Source organism: Callionymus lyra, chromosome 8 (assembly GCF_982586985.1).
Source record: "Callionymus lyra chromosome 8, fCalLyr1.hap1.1, whole genome shotgun sequence".
Classification (NCBI taxonomy): Eukaryota; Metazoa; Chordata; class Actinopteri; order Syngnathiformes; family Callionymidae; genus Callionymus; species Callionymus lyra.
Genome location: NC_141825.1, coordinates 28,844,517 through 28,862,807, shown reverse-complemented (window position 1 = coordinate 28,862,807; position 18,291 = coordinate 28,844,517). Strand labels below are relative to the sequence as shown.

At 41.3% G+C, this 18,291-nt stretch overlaps 1 protein-coding gene across 2 annotated transcripts in view; it reads left to right on the top strand.

The window, feature by feature from the left end:
• Positions 1–220: 220 nt before the first annotated feature.
• lingo1a (leucine rich repeat and Ig domain containing 1a) overlaps positions 221–18,291 on the top strand; it is a 148,785-nt gene continuing 130,714 nt past the window's right edge. For both annotated transcript variants that reach the window (XM_087797408.1, XM_087797407.1), the window contains exon 1: positions 221–452. The gene's annotated coding sequence lies outside the window, so the exon portion shown is untranslated. The remainder of the gene's footprint in view (positions 453–18,291) is intronic.

Below are 18,291 nucleotides of genomic sequence, written 5' to 3'. Positions count from 1 at the left end.
TTCAGAGCGACTGCAGACAGATGGATAAATAAAGAGCGATGGAGAGACTCGCCTCCTCCTCCCCTCTCTTCTCCCAATCTCTTATCACATGCCGCAGCTCCTCCCTCCACCTCCTTCAGACTCCCCTCCCTCCGCCGTGTCGCTCCTCATCCCTCCATCCTTCCCTCCATCCTTCCCTCCATCCCAGCCCAGCAGACCAGACCTGGGAGTGTGTGAGTGTGTGCGAGTGTGTGTCCGACACACACACACATGTGCGGCTGAAGTGGACCTGGATACAAATCCTTCTGCATATTTACCAGCCTTCCAGCCTCCCGATCCTCCTCCTAAAGACTCCCGTCCTGCTCCTCCGGCAGACGTCTCAATGGAACCGTCAAGCCTTTTGCCAGGATCTTGGATTTAAAGAGCCGCCGCGGGGGAATCGAGCGTTTCTGGATCTTCTTGTTAGAGCCGCGGTAAGAACATCTTCCCTCTTTCCGTCTGCGTTCGTTGCCACGTTCGCCCTCGTGACACACGGCAGGTGTGTGCGGTGGAGGTATGTAGGACATGGAGATGGTTTGGCTGGAGAGTAGGTGGAGAGAGTGGAGTGCTGACGCCGTCTGTGTGGCTCATGCTGTCGTAGGCAGAGACGCTCTCGTCCATCGATCACCTGCTATTTTCAGTTCACAGAAACTTTGCATGGTCGCCCCGAAGACGTCGATGAAGCTGATGCTTGCAGGTCCTCATGTGGCGATGACTCACTGGAAGATACGCCAACTCAGCACCGCAGAGCATGAGTGTGATGCTGAATCCAAGATAAACATGATATTTTTACATTCGTATTGACTTTGGTTCCTGAGGATTTCACAGCGTCGGAGTCGAGACTTCATCGACTGAAACCCAAAATGTGGTCAAACATGTTTTTTTTGTGGGAAAAAAATGATGGTTGAAGAAAATGTTTTTTTTAACCACAGCTGTGTTTTCTGCCGACGTCTCTATGTGACGACTCGTCTTGTAATGGCATCATAGCAGGGTGGACAGGAGGGGGCTCAGCGCACGGCCCTCAGAAGAGCCAGTTGCGAGGAGGATGGATGAGATGTTGTGGGCAGTTGGACGTCTGACGGTCGGGAAGTTCAACGTCCAGTTCCAGAGGGAGGGGTTCAGGTGAAGCACCTCCGGAAGGTGAGATGTCCTTCAACCAACTCCACCGGGATGCTGGACCTCCTGTGGTGAAGCTTCCACCAGAACCTTCCCCCATCAGAGGTCATCACCCTCAGGTTCTCAGCGTATGAACCTAGTTGTTGAGCTGGTCTGGAACCAGTGGAGTCACTTTTCTGTTCTGCTCTTTAATGTCTTCGCACCTTCACTGAGGGTCATCGATGGACCTGACCTTGGATTCTCAGAGCATTAAAGCAGGATTTAAGTACATTCTTAGGTTTTAAGACGTGATAAAACGGAATTATGATCAATTAAATTTATTGCATCGACTCCAGCCTGTAACACCGAGTTAATGACGAGGCAACACGTTTCAGGTGGAAAATCATTCGCTTTTTATTTCCCTCGTTCTTTTTCGGCGGAATGTTGCTCATAATAGCGTTTATTTCTTTTTAAGTAACGCAATATAAATGCATAGTTTGATGAAGATCTCAACCCGATGGAGAGAACGGAACCCGACGGCTATTTGGGTTGATGTCGGCGCTCGCTGCGTCTTTGTTCTCCGCTGCCATCTTGTCATTAACTCTGGAGAGCACGAGATGGAAGATGCAGTTTGGAAAGAGGGAGCGAGAGGTTGAGACGAAAAGCTGGTTTGAGGGAAGCGTTGACAGCAGAACCAGGAGTGAAGGAGTGACGGCGTCGCACAGGAAGTGGGACACGAGGTCGAGAGAGTGCTCGCTAACAAGCTGCTACCAGAGCTTTTAGGCAGATCTTCTCAGATCCGGCGCGGCTCGGACGCATCTTCGCTGGAAAACACAGCATCGTTGGACCAGCGCTCGTGTGCACTCTCTCCAGGTCGTCAATATTTATCAGGTTTCCCGTTTCAGGGGGAAAAAAAACAAAAAAATGGAGGAAGAAAAAAGCAAATGAGTTCCTCGCTCCCTGCATGAGTTACTGGGCGAGTTAAGAGCAGGTCAACGTGACCAAATGCAGAAATTTTGATCACATTTTTGTCATCATGCAGTCGCTGCGAGTCAAACACAGAATCAATATTCATGAGGGACGACATATTTGAAACACGTTATTCTACTTCCTGTCAGTGCGAGTGAGTCGACAGAGGTTTTTACTGCAAAGTCAATATTGATCGACAGTGTTTGAATAAATCTGGAGGAAATGATGAACTCATTGAGAGTCACAATGAAAACTGACTTTTATTTCAGTTCTTTTCTCTTTGCAGCTCGTGAAGGTGAAATAAAAGTGTCATCGAATCATGAGACGCTGACTTGTTTATGAAGGAGGTTAGTGTGAGATCATGTGATGTGGGAGGCTGGTTAGTATAATGTGTCGGGACGTTTGGTCTTAACTAGTCTTAGTAGACGATCCACCATGTTTGTTCTTAACTAGTCTTAGTGGACGATCCACCATGTTTGGTCTTAACTAGTCTTAGTGGACGATCCACCATGTTTGGTCTTAACTAGTCTTAGTGGACGATCCACCATGTTTGTTCTTCACAACTAGTCTTAGTGGACGATCCACCATGTTTGGTCTTAACTAGTCTTAGTGGACGATCCACCATGTTTGTTCTTCACAACTAGTCTTAGTGGACGATCCACCATGTTTGGTCTTAACTAGTCTTAGTGGACGATCCACCATGTTTGTTCTTCACAACTAGTCTTAGTGGACGATCCACCATGTTTGTTCTTCACAACTAGTCTTAGTGGACGATCCACCATGTTTGTTCTTCACAACTAGTCTTAGTGGACGATCCACCATGTTTGGTCTTAACTAGTCTTAGTGGACGATCCACCATGTTTGTTCTTCACAACTAGTCTTATTGGACGATCCACCATGTTTGTTCTTAACTAGTCTTAGTGGACGATCCACCATGTTTGTTCTTAACTAGTCTTAGTGGACGATCCACCATGTTTGTTCTTCACAACTTGTCTTAGTGGACGATCCACCATGTTTGTTCTTAACTAGTCTTAGTGGACGATCCACCATGTTTGTTCTTCACAACTAGTCTTAGTGGACGATCCACCATGTTTGGTCTTAACTAGTCTTAGTGGACGATCCACCATGTTTGGTCTTAACTAGTCTTAGTGGACGATCCACCATGTTTGTTCTTCACAACTAGTATCAGTGGATGATCCACCATGTTTGTTCTTCATAACTAGTCTTAGTGGACGATCCACCATGTTTGTTCTTCACAACTAGTCTTAGTGGACGATCCACCATGTTTGTTCTTCACAACTAGTCTTAGTGGACGATCCACCATGTTTGTTCTTCACAACTAGTCTTAGTGGACGATCCACCATGTTTGTTCTTCACAACTAGTCTTAGTGGACGATCCACCATGTTTGTTCTTCACAACTAGTCTTAGTGGACGATCCACCATGTTTGTTCTTCACAACTAGTCTTAGTGGACGATCCACCATGTTTGTTCTTAACTAGTCTTAGTGGACGATCCACCATGTTTCTTCTTCACAACTAGTCTTAGTGGACGATCCACCATGTTTGTTCTTCACAACTAGTCTCAGTGGATGATCCACCATGTTTGTTCTTCATAACTAGTCTTAGTGGACGATCCACCATGTTTGTTCTTCACAACTAGTCTTAGTGGACGATCCACCATGTTTGTTCTTCACAACTAGTCTTAGTGGACGATCCACCATGTTTGTTCTTCACAACTAGTCTTAGTGGACGATCCACCATGTTTGTTCTTCACAACTAGTCTTAGTGGACGATCCACCATGTTTGTTCTTCACAACTAGTCTTAGTGGACGATCCACCATGTTTGTTCTTCACAACTAGTCTTAGTGGACGATCCACCATGTTTGTTCTTCACAACTAGTCTTAGTGGACGATCCACCATGTTTGTTCTTCACAACTAGTCTCAGTGGACGATCCATCATGTTTGTTCTTCACAACTAGTCTTAGTGGACGATCCACCATGTTTGTTCTTCACAACTAGTCTCAGTGGATGATCCACCATGTTTGTTCTTCACAACTAGTCTTAGTGGACGATCCATCATGTTTGTTCTTCACAACTAGTCTTAGTGGACGATCCACCATGTTTGTTCTTCACAACTAGTCTCAGTGGATGATCCACCATGTTTGTTCTTCATAACTAGTCTTAGTGGACGATCCACCATGTTTGTTCTTCACAACTAGTCTTAGTGGACGATCCACCATGTTTGTTCTTCACAACTAGTCTTAGTGGACGATCCATCATGTTTGTTCTTCACAACTAGTCTCAGTGGATGATCCACCATGTTTGTTCTTCATAACTAGTCTTAGTGGATGATCCACCATGTTTGTTCTTCATAACTAGTCTTAGTGGACGATCCACCATGTTTGTTCTTCACAACTAGTCTTAGTGGACGATCCACCATGTTTGTTCTTCACAACTAGACTTAGTGGACGATCCACCATGTTTGTTCTTCACAACTAGTCTTAGTGGACGATCCACCATGTTTTTTCTTAACTAGTCTTAGTGGACGATCCACCATGTTTGTTCTTCACAACTAGTCTTAGTGGACGATCCACCATGTTTGTTCTTCACAACTAGTCTTAGTGGACGATCCATCATGTTTGTTCTTAACTAGTCTTAGTGGACGATCCACCATGTTTGTTCTTAACTAGTCTTAGTGGACGATCCACTATGAAACATCTTAAGACGTTTCTATTTGTTCAGGCTTTTCCTTGAATTTCTCGAACTCCTGTGTTGTTATCAGTATTATCTTGACCTTTAAAGTATGTACTTTTTTGAGTATTGTTTTGATTGTTTAAGCGCTTTGTGACCCTGGTCTGGAAAAGCACTATATAAATAAATATTACTTACTTACTTACTTACTTAACTAGTCTTAGTGGACGATCCACCATGTTTGTTCTTAACTAGTCTTAATGGACGATCCACCATGTTTGTTCTTCACAACTAGTCTTAGTGGACGATCCACCATTTTTGTTCTTCACAACTAGTCTTAGTGGACGATCCACCATGTTTGTTCTTAACTAGTCTTAGTGGACGATCCACCATGTTTGTTCTTAACTAGTCTTAGTGGACGATCCACCATGTTTGTTCTTCACAACTAGTCTTAGTGGACGATCCACCATTTTTGTTCTTCACAACTAGTCTTAGTGGACGATCCACCATGTTTGTTCTTCACAACTAGTCTTAGTGGACAATCCACCATGTTTGTTCTTCACAACTAGTCTTAGTGGACGATCCACCATGTTTGTTCTTCACAACTAGTCTTAGTGGACGATCCACCATGTTTGTTCTTAACTAGTCTTAGTGGACGATCCACCATGTTTGTTCTTCACAACTAGTCTTAGTGGACGATCCACCATGTTTGTTCTTAACTAGTCTTAATGGACGATCCACCATGTTTGTTCTTCACAACTAGTCTTAGTGGACGATCAACCATTTTTGTTCTTCACAGCTAGTCTTAGTGGACGATCCACCATGTTTGTTCTTAACTAGTCTTAGTGGACGATCCACCATGTTTGTTCTTCACAACTAGTCTTAGTGGACGATCCACCATGTTTGTTCTTAACTAGTCTTAATGGACTATCCACCATGTTTGGTCTTCAAAACTAGTCTTAGTGGACGATCCACCATGTTTGTTCTTAACAACTAGTCTTAGTGGACGATCCACCATGTTTGTTCTTAACTAGTCTTAGTGGACGATCCACCATGTTTGGTCTTCATAACTAGTCTTAGTGGACGATCCACCATGTTTGTTCTTAACTAGTCTTAGTGGACGATCCACCATGTTTGTTCTTAACTAGTCTTAGTGGACGATCCACCATGTTTGTTCTTCACAACTAGTCTTAGTGGACGATCCACCATGTTTGTCCTTAACTAGTCTTAGTGGACGATCCACCATGTTTGTTCTTCACAACTAGTCTTAGTGGACGATCCACCATGTTTTTTTCTTCACAACTAGTCTTAGTGGACGATCCACCATGTTTGTTCTTAACTAGTCTTAATGGACGATCCACCATGTTTTTTCTTAACTAGTCTTAGTGGACGATCCAACATGTTTGTTCTTAACTAGTCTTAGTGGACGATCCACCATGTTTGTTCTTAACTAGTCTTAATGGATGATCCACCATGTTTGTTCTTCATAACTAGTCTTAGTGGACGATCCACCATGTTTGTTCTTAACTAGTCTTAATGGATGATCCACCATGTTTGTTCTTCATAACTAGTCTTAGTGGACGATCCACCATTTTTGTTCTTCACAACTAGTCTTAGTGGACGATCCACCATGTTTGGTCTTCATAACTAGTCTTAGCGGACGATCCACCATGTTTGTTCTTAACTAGTCTTAGTGGACGATCCACCATGTTTGTTCTTCACAACTAGTCTTAGTGGACGATCCACCATGTTTGTTCTTAACTAGTCTTAATGGACGATCCACCATGTTTGTTCTTCACAACTAGTCTTAGTGGACGATCCACCATGTTTGTTCTTAACTAGTCTTAGTGGACGATCCACCATGTTTGTTCTTAACTAGTCTTAGTGATGATCCACCATGTTTGTTCTTAACTAGTCTTAGTGGACGATCCACCATGTTTGTTCTTAACTAGTCTTAGTGGACGATCCACCATGTTTGTTCTTAACTAGTCTTAGTGGACGATCCACCATGTTTGTTCTTAACTAGTCTTAGTGGACGATCCACCATGTTTGTTCTTAACTAGTCTTAGTGGACGATCAACCATGTTTGTTCTTAACTAGTCTTAGTGGACGATCCACCATGTTTGTTCTTAACTAGTCTTAGTAGACGATCGACCATGTTTGTTCTTAACTAGTCTTAGTGGACGATCCAACATGTTTGTTCTTAACTAGTCTTAGTGGACGATCCACCATGTTTGTTCTTAACTAGTCTTAATGGATGATCCACCATGTTTGTTCTTCATAACTAGTCTTAGTGGACGATCCACCATGTTTGTTCTTAACTAGTCTTAATGGATGATCCACCATGTTTGTTCTTCATAACTAGTCTTAGTGGACGATCCACCATTTTTGTTCTTCACAACTAGTCTTAGTGGACGATCCACCATGTTTGGTCTTCATAACTAGTCTTAGCGGACGATCCACCATGTTTGTTCTTAACTAGTCTTAGTGGACGATCCACCATGTTTGTTCTTCACAACTAGTCTTAGTGGACGATCCACCATGTTTGTTCTTAACTAGTCTTAATGGACGATCCACCATGTTTGTTCTTCACAACTAGTCTTAGTGGACGATCCACCATGTTTGTTCTTCACAACTAGTCTTAGTGGACGATCCACCATGTTTGTTCTTCACAACTAGTCTTAGTGGATGATCCACCATGTTTGTTCTTCACAACTAGTCTTAGTGGACGATCCACCATGTTTGTTCTTCACAACTAGTCTTAGTGGACGATCCACCATGTTTGTTCTTAACTAGTCTTAGTGGACGATCCACCATGTTTGTTCTTAACTAGTCTTAGTGATGATCCACCATGTTTGTTCTTAACTAGTCTTAGTGGACGATCCACCATGTTTGTTCTTAACTAGTCTTAGTGGACGATCCACCATGTTTGTTCTTAACTAGTCTTAGTGATGATCCACCATGTTTGTTCTTAACTAGTCTTAGTGGACGATCCACCATGTTTGTTCTTAACTAGTCTTAGTGGACGATCCACCATGTTTGTTCTTAACTAGTCTTAGTTGACGATCCACCATGTTTGTTCAGGCAGAAGGGTGAAGGGTTGTTGGTGGACGTTCTGTTAAATGTTAGTTCAATGAAAGTCAAATGAAAATCCACAGCGAACAGTTCAAGTGAATCTTTTTCAAGTAGATTTGATGCATTATTTTGCTTCTCAGGATAAATCGCCGTCAAATGTGTTCATAAATTACCAAAGAATGTTTTTCTTAATCTCAAGATGGAAACTAAAAAGACTGAAATGAAAAGTAAGATCAGATCATCATTTATTTACAAACCTCACCATTTTTTTCTTCTTTTTTTGACACAACTGCACTCTTTTCTGTGGGTTTTGTGTACTTTAACAACATTTAAGTATTGTGTATTTTAAATGTTTTGTCAATGAAGAATCTTGGATTATAAAGACGCAGAAAAATGTCTTTCCAGAACAAACGTGTTCGACCAAAGGATGACGTTTGATGAACCTCGGCCGGTGATTGACAAGCGCATCTTTTGATTGACGAGCACGGTTTGTGTCGCGTCTATAATCTTCATTTCAAAATAAACAATCAAAGAATCTCAAGAACAGTGTTATGAAAACACACACAATTGTCATTATATTTAAAAATACACTTGAGTTACTGAGCAGTATCTGTTAATGTTTTATTCATTTTCACAAGTTAGTTAGTTAGTTAGACGAGTTAGTTAGCTGCTTATCCAGTTGAAAACTAGTTTAGGAGCAAATTATCTTGCAAACCAGCTAGAACATGAGCTTAAGCACATGTGCAACAGTGTGATGTGAATTAAATAAACATCGTCCAACTTTTATTATTGATTATATCATTGACTGATTGATTTATTATTGATTATCCTGACATTGCTAGTTTCTCCTGGTTATGATGTGTTTAAGAACTTGTATTGGACTGAGGGCGACTTGACATTTGATAGAAATGATGTGACGTAAATAAATTGTATCTTTAAGTTTGACAGGAATGACAAAAATCCACCGACACACAGCAATAATGGGTCAAATATCTCACATCACAGTTTTCATAGTGATTTATCAACAATGACGTCAGGAGCGATCGATGCTGTTTACACGTAAATAATAATAATATTTGCTATATTTCTCAAATCAGCCGCTTTGGGTCGATCTGAAGTTCTTCAGTTACACAACTCGATCCACGCGAAGACATTGTTTATCCGATAGTTTGTGTTAATGACTTGTATTCGTGGAGCATTCATTAGTCACGATCGTCCTCAGGCACGTCTTCAACAGATCGCACGAGTCACCGTGAGTGAGGCGGTCGCTCGTCGACGACTCACTTCTGCCAGCGACGCCACGACTGACCTGCACCGGCTCATCGACGGCGTAACAACTCATTTTCCCTCGACTTCCAAAGCAATTATTCTTCAAGTCATTACTGAGAATAATGGCTATTACTGATGCGCTTTCATGATCCGGCGTGATGCATGAAATGAAGTTGGCACATTTGTCACAGCCATTGACGGTTAATGAGTCCGCTCGTTCACGTCTTTTCTGGACGCTTGCTTCAGCGCCGGAGCCCGTCCAGCATTCACCCGTCCAGCATTCACCCGCCGTCACGCTGGCTTTTATTAGTTTGACAAAGTGGGTTAAAGCTCTAGAATCGAGTAAAAAACTCTTTTGAATATTTCTCTTCTGGTCAAAGAGAATCTGAACCTGTGGATCATTCATTTGTTTTCGGGGCGAGAGGCAGGGGACACCCTGGACAGGAGGCCAGTCTGTCTCGGGTCACACAAAGATACACAACCATCAACACACACACTCGTATCTGAAGACAAGTTCTCCATCAACCTCTGTATGTCACTGGACTGTGGGAGGAAACCGGAGTGCCCGGAGTAAACCCTCCGAGAACATACTAACTGAACAAATGAACTTGATAGATATTTGCTGAGCGGCTGCAGCAGAACCAGAACCAGAACCAGAACCAGACCCGACCACCGTCTCCATCGTATGTTCTCCCTCCAGAGGATCAGATCCAAAAACCTCCCAGAAGAAAATCAAAGAAGCATTTTTTCATCTGTTGTGTCTCTGATGCACAGCAGCCAACAGCACATTTGCAAAGCGAGCTCCGAGGGCTGGTTTGGGCCCAGAAGCGTCTGACGACACGACAGCTGCCAGACACTGTTCTCCAGCGTCTCCAGGCTCAGTGGGGAACAGAACGAGTGTAAACCTGAAACATTTACCAAACTTTTGCATTATTAGTGAACTTTGAAATCTGTCTTGAGAGGATTTTTCTCTTCAGCAGCTGCTACAGTGTTGTGGCGTCCAAGAGAGATTTGAGTGTATTTGTATCATCAGGGTTTAAAAAGTGCAGTCGGTTCAAAACTGCAGTTCAACGAGTGTCCACTTGAGGCAAAAAGTGAAAAAGATATTTAGAGCTGGATGTAAAAAAAACTAAGAAAATCCATTGGTTTCTAAACACCTGTTTCAGTACGAGGAGTAAAGAGTACAAGTACCACGTTATATTCTTTGAATACTGCTCTTTGGATTCTACTGTCATTCATCAGTTTTTTTAAATCTACTTGATGAAGGCGCAGTTTAAACATTAATTACTTCAGTTTTTGACCAGAGTTTGGCTTCAAGACAGTGTCTCAGTCACAGATACTACGAGTCGTACATTATTTTTCATGTCATGTAGTGAATGTTCTTCAAGACGCAGTAACTTCTCATCATGACCATGTTTTAATTATTACTTTATAAAGTTGCTCTGAAATCTGGACGAACGAGAGGTTACGAGAGTCCATTATGATGTAATAATGGCTTCTCTCCTCCTCCAGCTGTAAGCATGCTTTGTTTATACAACGAGTCCCTTGGAGGTGGAGACCATTGATGACTACAAAACTCACACTAATGATACAATAGTCACACATCACAACAACACACACACACTGATGATACAATAGAGTCACACATCACAACAACACACACACACTGGTGATACAATAGAGTCACACAACACAACAACACACACACACTGATGATACAATAGAGTCACACATCACAACACACACACACTGATGATACAATAGAGTCACACATCACAACAACACACACACACTGATGATACAATAGAGCACACATCACAACAACACACACACACTGATGACACAATAGAGTCACACATCACAACAACACACACACACTGATGATACAGTAGAGTCACACATCACAACAACACACACACACTGATGATACAATAGAGTCACACATCACAACAACACACACACACTGATGACACAATAGAGTCACACATCACAACAACACACACACACTGATGATACAATAGAGTCACACATCACAACAACACACACACACTGATGATACAATAGAGTCACACATCACAACAACACACACACACTGATGATACAATAAAGTCACATCACAACAACACACACACACTGATGATACAATAGAGTCACACATCACAACAACACACACACACTGATGATACAATAGAGTCACACATCACAACAACACACACACACTGATGATACAATAGAGTCACACATCACAACAACACACACACACTGATGATACAATAAAGTCACATCACAACAACACACACACACACATTGACCTCTAACAAGTGTCAGCCTCAACTATCAGGAATAATACACAAGTCTACATACTACGAGGAAGATATTCTTCTTGCTGGACTGTGAAGATAAGCTAAAACTGCAGTCCTGCTCTGGAATACACATTAGTTTCTTCAGGATAAAAGTGTCAACACGTAGACAGATGACCTTGAGCATCGAAAAACAAGCCTGGAAACACTGAACACATCATTTAGTCCTCGCAGCAGAATCTACTTCATCTCTGAACCTACAGTCATGTCTTTATTCATCTAGATTTGAGCCTTTCAATCCAGTGAGTTTGATACTAGAAGTATATGAAAAAATAAAAGTACATGAAATAAGTACATGAAAATGTATTTCTGTCATTTCATGTTGAGATGAAAAATAGTGTGAACTGTTGCTAAACATATTAGCTAATTGATGTCGTTTTTTATGTTGCACCTGATGTATATAATATAATATGTTTTGAGAAGTTTATCCTCAATGTTTGAAACTGTGTCACATATTGTGGAGCTCAAATACTGACAAAAGTGGTTCAAACGTGATACTGAAGGTAACAAACACAAAAGACAAAACAACAAACATCACAGCTATTTGTGTATTAGTTGCATCGTAAACTCTCGTTGAGTCGTTGTACTCTGAGTAAGTACTACATGAAGTATTAAGTGTTCTCGACGCCTCCTTCCGTGCGAGCGTTTGGAAAAACACTCTTGACTCCGAGATCCTGACACGACTGGTTCCCACTGGATACTGAAGGCAACAATAACGAAAGACAACAACAAACATCGATCTCGAACCTAAACTTTCCTAATCTCGAATCATTACTTGGACTCGAGTCGACAGTGATTCAGTCGTTTCTCCTCGATTTCTCTTCCGCGGGAAAATGGTGCAGAGTCTGAGGCAGGACTTGGTTCAGGTCTCGGAGGAGTTGGAAAATATCACAGAAATGCTTGAAATCTCCATCTCTAATGGAAAGTCATGGGTTCGATACGATTGGAAGTAAAAATGTACACTTTTGTGTCGTCGAAGTGGAAGATTCTCAGTCGTACACGAGCAGAAACACACTGTAGGTTTGATATCCTGAAGGACGTCGCTCACGATGATGAAGCAACATTTGCTCACTACGTGTCTCACAGCAGGAAACTGGGCTTTGAAACTATAAATAATTCCTTTTCCACATGTTTTTTTTACCTCAACATTCAATTGGTTTTTGCTTCAATAAGTCAAAAGATTCTTTGTCTCAAGCGTCACGTGACCAGTGTTGCAGTGATCAGGTTGATATGTATTATATTTATTTATGATATCAAATCACGAGTCACTTGTTTCAGTGACATAAGCAAAGCTTCATGGGTAATAATACACAATCATGTGTTTGAAGATCAGGGAGGATTGACTGTCAATCATACATGTTGTATTTAGTGTTTAATGAAGCCGAGAGCGACATCTAGTGGACTCTTAAAATAATGACAGTGCTTCATGAAGCTTCATCGATAATCATTTGTTACTAGAGAAGTTTTAATTCATCAATAGTTGTATCTCTTGAGGTAAATCAAACATTTTTACATTTTCAGAAGGTTTTTACATCAGTGAACAAAACATTGATCCCAGATTTCTATTCAAGAAACATCTCAAGACACTTTGATTTGAGCTTTTCCTTGATTCTCTGAGACTCTTGTGTTCGTCTTATGTTGATATTTCAAAGTATATATTTTAACTGTGTATTATTTTGATAACCATTACTAACTTACTTTTAGTCAGAACGAGCCTCACCAACGTTCGCATCTACAATGAAGAGTCCAGATGTTGAGCTTCTGCCCTTTGACCTCTGACACAAGCATCTGTTATCCAGGACTAGTTCCTTCCCTCCAGCTCCATCGCTCGAGACCAGAAGATGTAGGTGAGAATGTGGCAGCTGGGTGTGTTGACCTGGATCCTCCTTTAATGACTAGTGCTTCACTAACACTCGCAGCGTGTTGGGAAACAACAAACACACACATCTATAATCACGGCAGGAAAGTGATATTTATCGGTGACGCACTAATTGCAGCCTCGGCACAGAGTTGCATCAGCGCAGCTGCGGGAGGAAGATTCCTCTTCTATCAGCGTCGCTTCTGGATTCCTTCCCAGGCCTGACTCTGCCTGAGTCTCCAACGTGATCCTCAGAGAGTGAAGCAAATGCCAATATTAGCAATTATCACGGATGACGCACACACGACTATTTTGGGTCCTAGAATGAACGACTCTCTTAACTCTGCTGCAGGCACAGCCTTTGTTGGTCTCCTGGATATGTTACCATGTTATCGACAATATACATCCATGTTTAACTAGCTATATATGGATGGATGACTGGACTGGAATGGATTGGACTGGACTGGAGCTGTAAGTAAGTCAGTAATTTTTATTTATAGAGCGCTTTTACAGACCAGGGTCACAGAGCGCTTAAACAATCAAAACAATATTCAATAAAGTATATACTTTAAAGATCAAGATAATACTGAGAACACAACAGGAGTTCCAGAAAATCAAGGAAAAGCTCAAATCAAAGTGTCTTGAGATGTTTCTTGAAGGAGTCAGTAGATCATCAAACACACATGTTTCTTGAAGGAGTCAGTAGATCATCAAACACAGATGTTTCTTGAAGGAGTCAGTAGATCATCAAACACAGATGTTTCTTGAAGGAGTCAGTAGATCATCAAACACAAATGTTTCTTGAAGGAGTCAGTAGATCATCAAACACAGATGTTTCTTGAAGGAGTCAGTAGATCATCAAACACAGATGTTTCTTGAAGGAGTCAGTAGATCATCAAACACAGATGTTTCTTGAAGGAGTCAGTAGATCATCAAACACAGGTGTTTCTTGAAGGAGTCAGTAGATCATCAAACACAGATGTTTCTTGAAGGAGTCAGTAGATCATCAAACACAGATGTTTCTTGAAGGAGTCAGTAGATCATCAAACACAGATGTTTCTTGAAGGAGTCAGTAGATCATCAAACACACATGTTTCTTGAAGGAGTCAGTAGATCATCAAACACAGATGTTTCTTGAAGGAGTCAGTAGATCATCAAACACAGATGTTTCTTGAAGGAGTCAGTAGATCATCAAACACAGATGTTTCTTGAAGGAGTCAGTAGATCATCAAACACAGATGTTTCTTGAAGGAGTCAGTAGATCATCAAACACAGATGTTTCTTGAAGGAGTCAGTAGATCATCAAACACAGATGTTTCTTGAAGGAGTCAGTAGATCATCAAACACAGATGTTTCTTGAAGGAGTCAGTAGATCATCAAACACAGATTTTTGAAGGAGTCAGTAGATCATCAAACACAGATGTTTCTTGAAGGAGTCAATAGATCATCAAACACAGATGTTTCTTGAAGGAGTCAGTAGATCATCAAACACACATGTTTCTTGAAGGAGTCAGTAGATCATCAAACACACATGTTTCTTGAAGGAGTCAGTAGATCATCAAACACAGATGTTTCTTGAAGGAGTCAGTAGATCATCAAACACAGATGTTTCTTGAAGGAGTCAGTAGATCATCAAACACAGATGTTTCTTGAAGGAGTCAGTAGATCATCAAACACAGATGTTTCTTGAAGGAGTCAGTAGATCATCAAAGTCAGATGTTTCTTGAAGGAGTCAGTAGATCATCAAACACAGATGTTTCTTGAAGGAGTCAGTAGATCATCAAACACAGATTCTTGAAGGAGTCAGTAGATCATCAAACACAGATGTTTCTTGAAGGAGTCAGTAGATCATCAAACACAGATGTTTCTTGAAGGAGTCAGTAGATCATCAAACACAGATTCTTGAAGGAGTCAGTAGATCATCAAACACAGATGTTTCTTGAAGGAGTCAGTAGATCATCAAACACAGATGTTTCTTGAAGGAGTCAGTAGATCATCAAACACACATGTTTCTTGAAGGAGTCAGTAGATCATCAAACACAGATGTTTCTTGAAGGAGTCAGTAGATCATCAAACACAGATGTTTCTTGAAGGAGTCAGTAGATCATCAAACACAGATGTTTCTTGAAGGAGTCAGTAGATCATCAAACACACATGTTTCTTGAAGGAGTCAGTAGATCATCAAACACAGATGTTTCTTGAAGGAGTCAGTAGATCATCAAACACACATGTTTCTTGAAGGAGTCAGTAGATCATCAAACACAGATGTTTCTTGAAGGAGTCAGTAGATCATCAAACACAGATGTTTCTTGAAGGAGTCAGTAGATCATCAAACACAGATGTTTCTTGAAGGAGTCAGTAGATCATCAAACACAGATGTTTCTTGAAGGAGTCAGTAGATCATCAAACACAGATGTTTCTTGAAGGAGTCAGTAGATCATCAAACACACATGTTTCTTGAAGGAGTCAGTAGATCATCAAACACACATGTTTCTTGAAGGAGTCAGTAGATCATCAAACACAGATGTTTCTAGAAGGAGTCAGTAGATCATCAAACACACATGTTTCTTGAAGGAGTCAGTAGATCATCAAACACAGATGTTTCTAGAAGGAGTCAGTAGATCATCAAACACAGATGTTTCTTGAAGGAGTCAGTAGATCATCAAACACAGAGATGGTTCCAAAGCTTAGGAGCAACAGTCTGGAAGGATTTCTCTCCTCTGGTCCGGAAGTTCAGGAACCATCCGTAGATTCTGATCCACAGACCTCAGAGCCCGAGCTGGGGTGTAAGTCTGGATCAGATCATGAAGGTCTGACCATGAATAGATCTGAAAGTAAGAACCAGAATTTTAAAATGATCCTGAAAGAAACTGTCAGCCAGTGAAGAGTTTGAAGGAGAAATGTGAGTTCTTCTACTAGAGCAGCTCAGAATTCTGGCTGCAGAGTTTAGTATGAACTGCAGGCGAGACACATCCTTCTGGTTTAGACATGAAAACTAATTAATGGGCTGGTTTTATGTTCTATCCCATTTCCCAGGTCACTATTCTCTTGTGTTTAATCATTTCTGTCTTTAATCGAGGGATCGATTTGTTGTTTTATTCTGAAAGGTCTTGTAATCCTCATGAATGAGAAGTTGTTTCTCTTCTATTAAACGTGATCAGGGGAAACACACGAGGAGAGAACGATATTCAGTAAATGAATAAAGGATGGATTGTGTAACTGCTGTGTGACGGAGACTGTCGGTGTCACAGCTAGTTATGTATTAGTTGCATCATAAACTCTTGTTGAGTCGTTGTACTCTGAGTAACTACTACATGAAGTATTAAGTGTTCTCGACGCCTCCTTCCGTTCGAGCGTTTGGAAAAGTACTCTTGACTTCGAGATCCTCTTACACTCCGTTCCTGCTCGCTATGAATAAAAGATGGTTCAGGACGAGGACCTCCTCACGCACACTCACAGCGCCACCTGCTGTCCTGCAGGTTGAACCTTTGGCACCAACGTTCAACATTGTTTTGTACCGAAGCCGATCCGGAGAAACTTTGACGAACAGCATGACTTTAGTTCAGGATGTTCTTGTGTTTTTGAACTGATGAAGCTTCACGAAGCTTCATGAAGCATGTTCTTTATTTTCAGAGAATAATCTTTGTTCTATAATGTTTGACGTCAAGTAACTTTAAATAAACCTTCCTGTTGAGCCAACAGCGCCACCAACTGAGCCTGGAAAATGAGGCCAACACGTGATGAAACTTGTTCATCACTAGGTACGAGAGGATACTCCAGTCATTGGAGCAGTTCTGAAGCGTTTCAAGAAACACTGCTGTTTGTTATTTCTTCAGTCAATTTAAAAAGAATAAATGATTCAACATGAGCTTAATATTTGCTGACAGTCGACAAAGGTTTGAATCATCAATAAAAGTTATAAAAACATAAATCAGGCCAAATGAGGGGGAGAAGAAGTGATCAACGATCGAGAGACAAATAATGGAACAGAAAATAATTGGAAATGTAAATAAATGTGATTCGTTTCTTTTGCTGTTACTCACTTCCAAGAGCGTCGGTTGGTGACAGAAATATACGTGTGAACCAAAAACCTGCTTCACATGAAGAATCTTATCCATCAAGAAGGTTCATCCTTCAGCCTTTTTGATCCTACGATGGATCCGTGACGTCACGACATCCGTCGATTAAGACAAACGTTCGGAAAAGAAGTTAATGGTGAATCCAAGTCATTTCTCTCCGACGGAGCCGAAGCTGAAGTTCCGTCGCACAATAAACGCTGCAATAACTTCTGCATTAAGATTCATGTCTGCACCAAAACTTCACTCTTGTTACTAATTGATTTCGTTGAAGACTTTTCATGGGATTACACTCGACACCGTGGCGGCTTCTATTGATATTCTGGAAGCTCTTCCAACTCAGATCCTGCAAACCAAAGCCGACGTTTCATTTACAGTCGAAATGAGGTGAACTCGGTCATTTTAGTTTTAATCCAGGCTCCGCCTTTTTTCTGCTTTTAATCCGTGTGGTTCTGGCAGAGCTTTGTCATAGACAATGATGCTTTAATCCTCCAAAATGAAGTGTTTTAAAAAAACAGAATATTAATTTCTACGTTTTCTCCATGAACGTGAATCTCTCCAGTAGTTGAAGGAACGTTTTTGCATCATCTCGAAGTGAGACGAGACTTTATTTATCTCATAATTGGAATATTGATTGTTTTGGATACAAATAGAGCCTCGTAAATTGAAAAAAGATGATGTGCAGTCGTCGGCCGCTATGACTGTCTTTTCCCTTCAGAACTGATTGAGATTGAGATCTGACATGGACGCGGTGTCATCACACAGTTGGCTGCACTTGTATCAAAGCCATCTTCTTCTCCAGCACGTTCCAAAAGTGCACAATCGAACCCAGATCTGGTGACTGGAGGCCATTTCAGAAAGTGATCTCATTTCCATCTT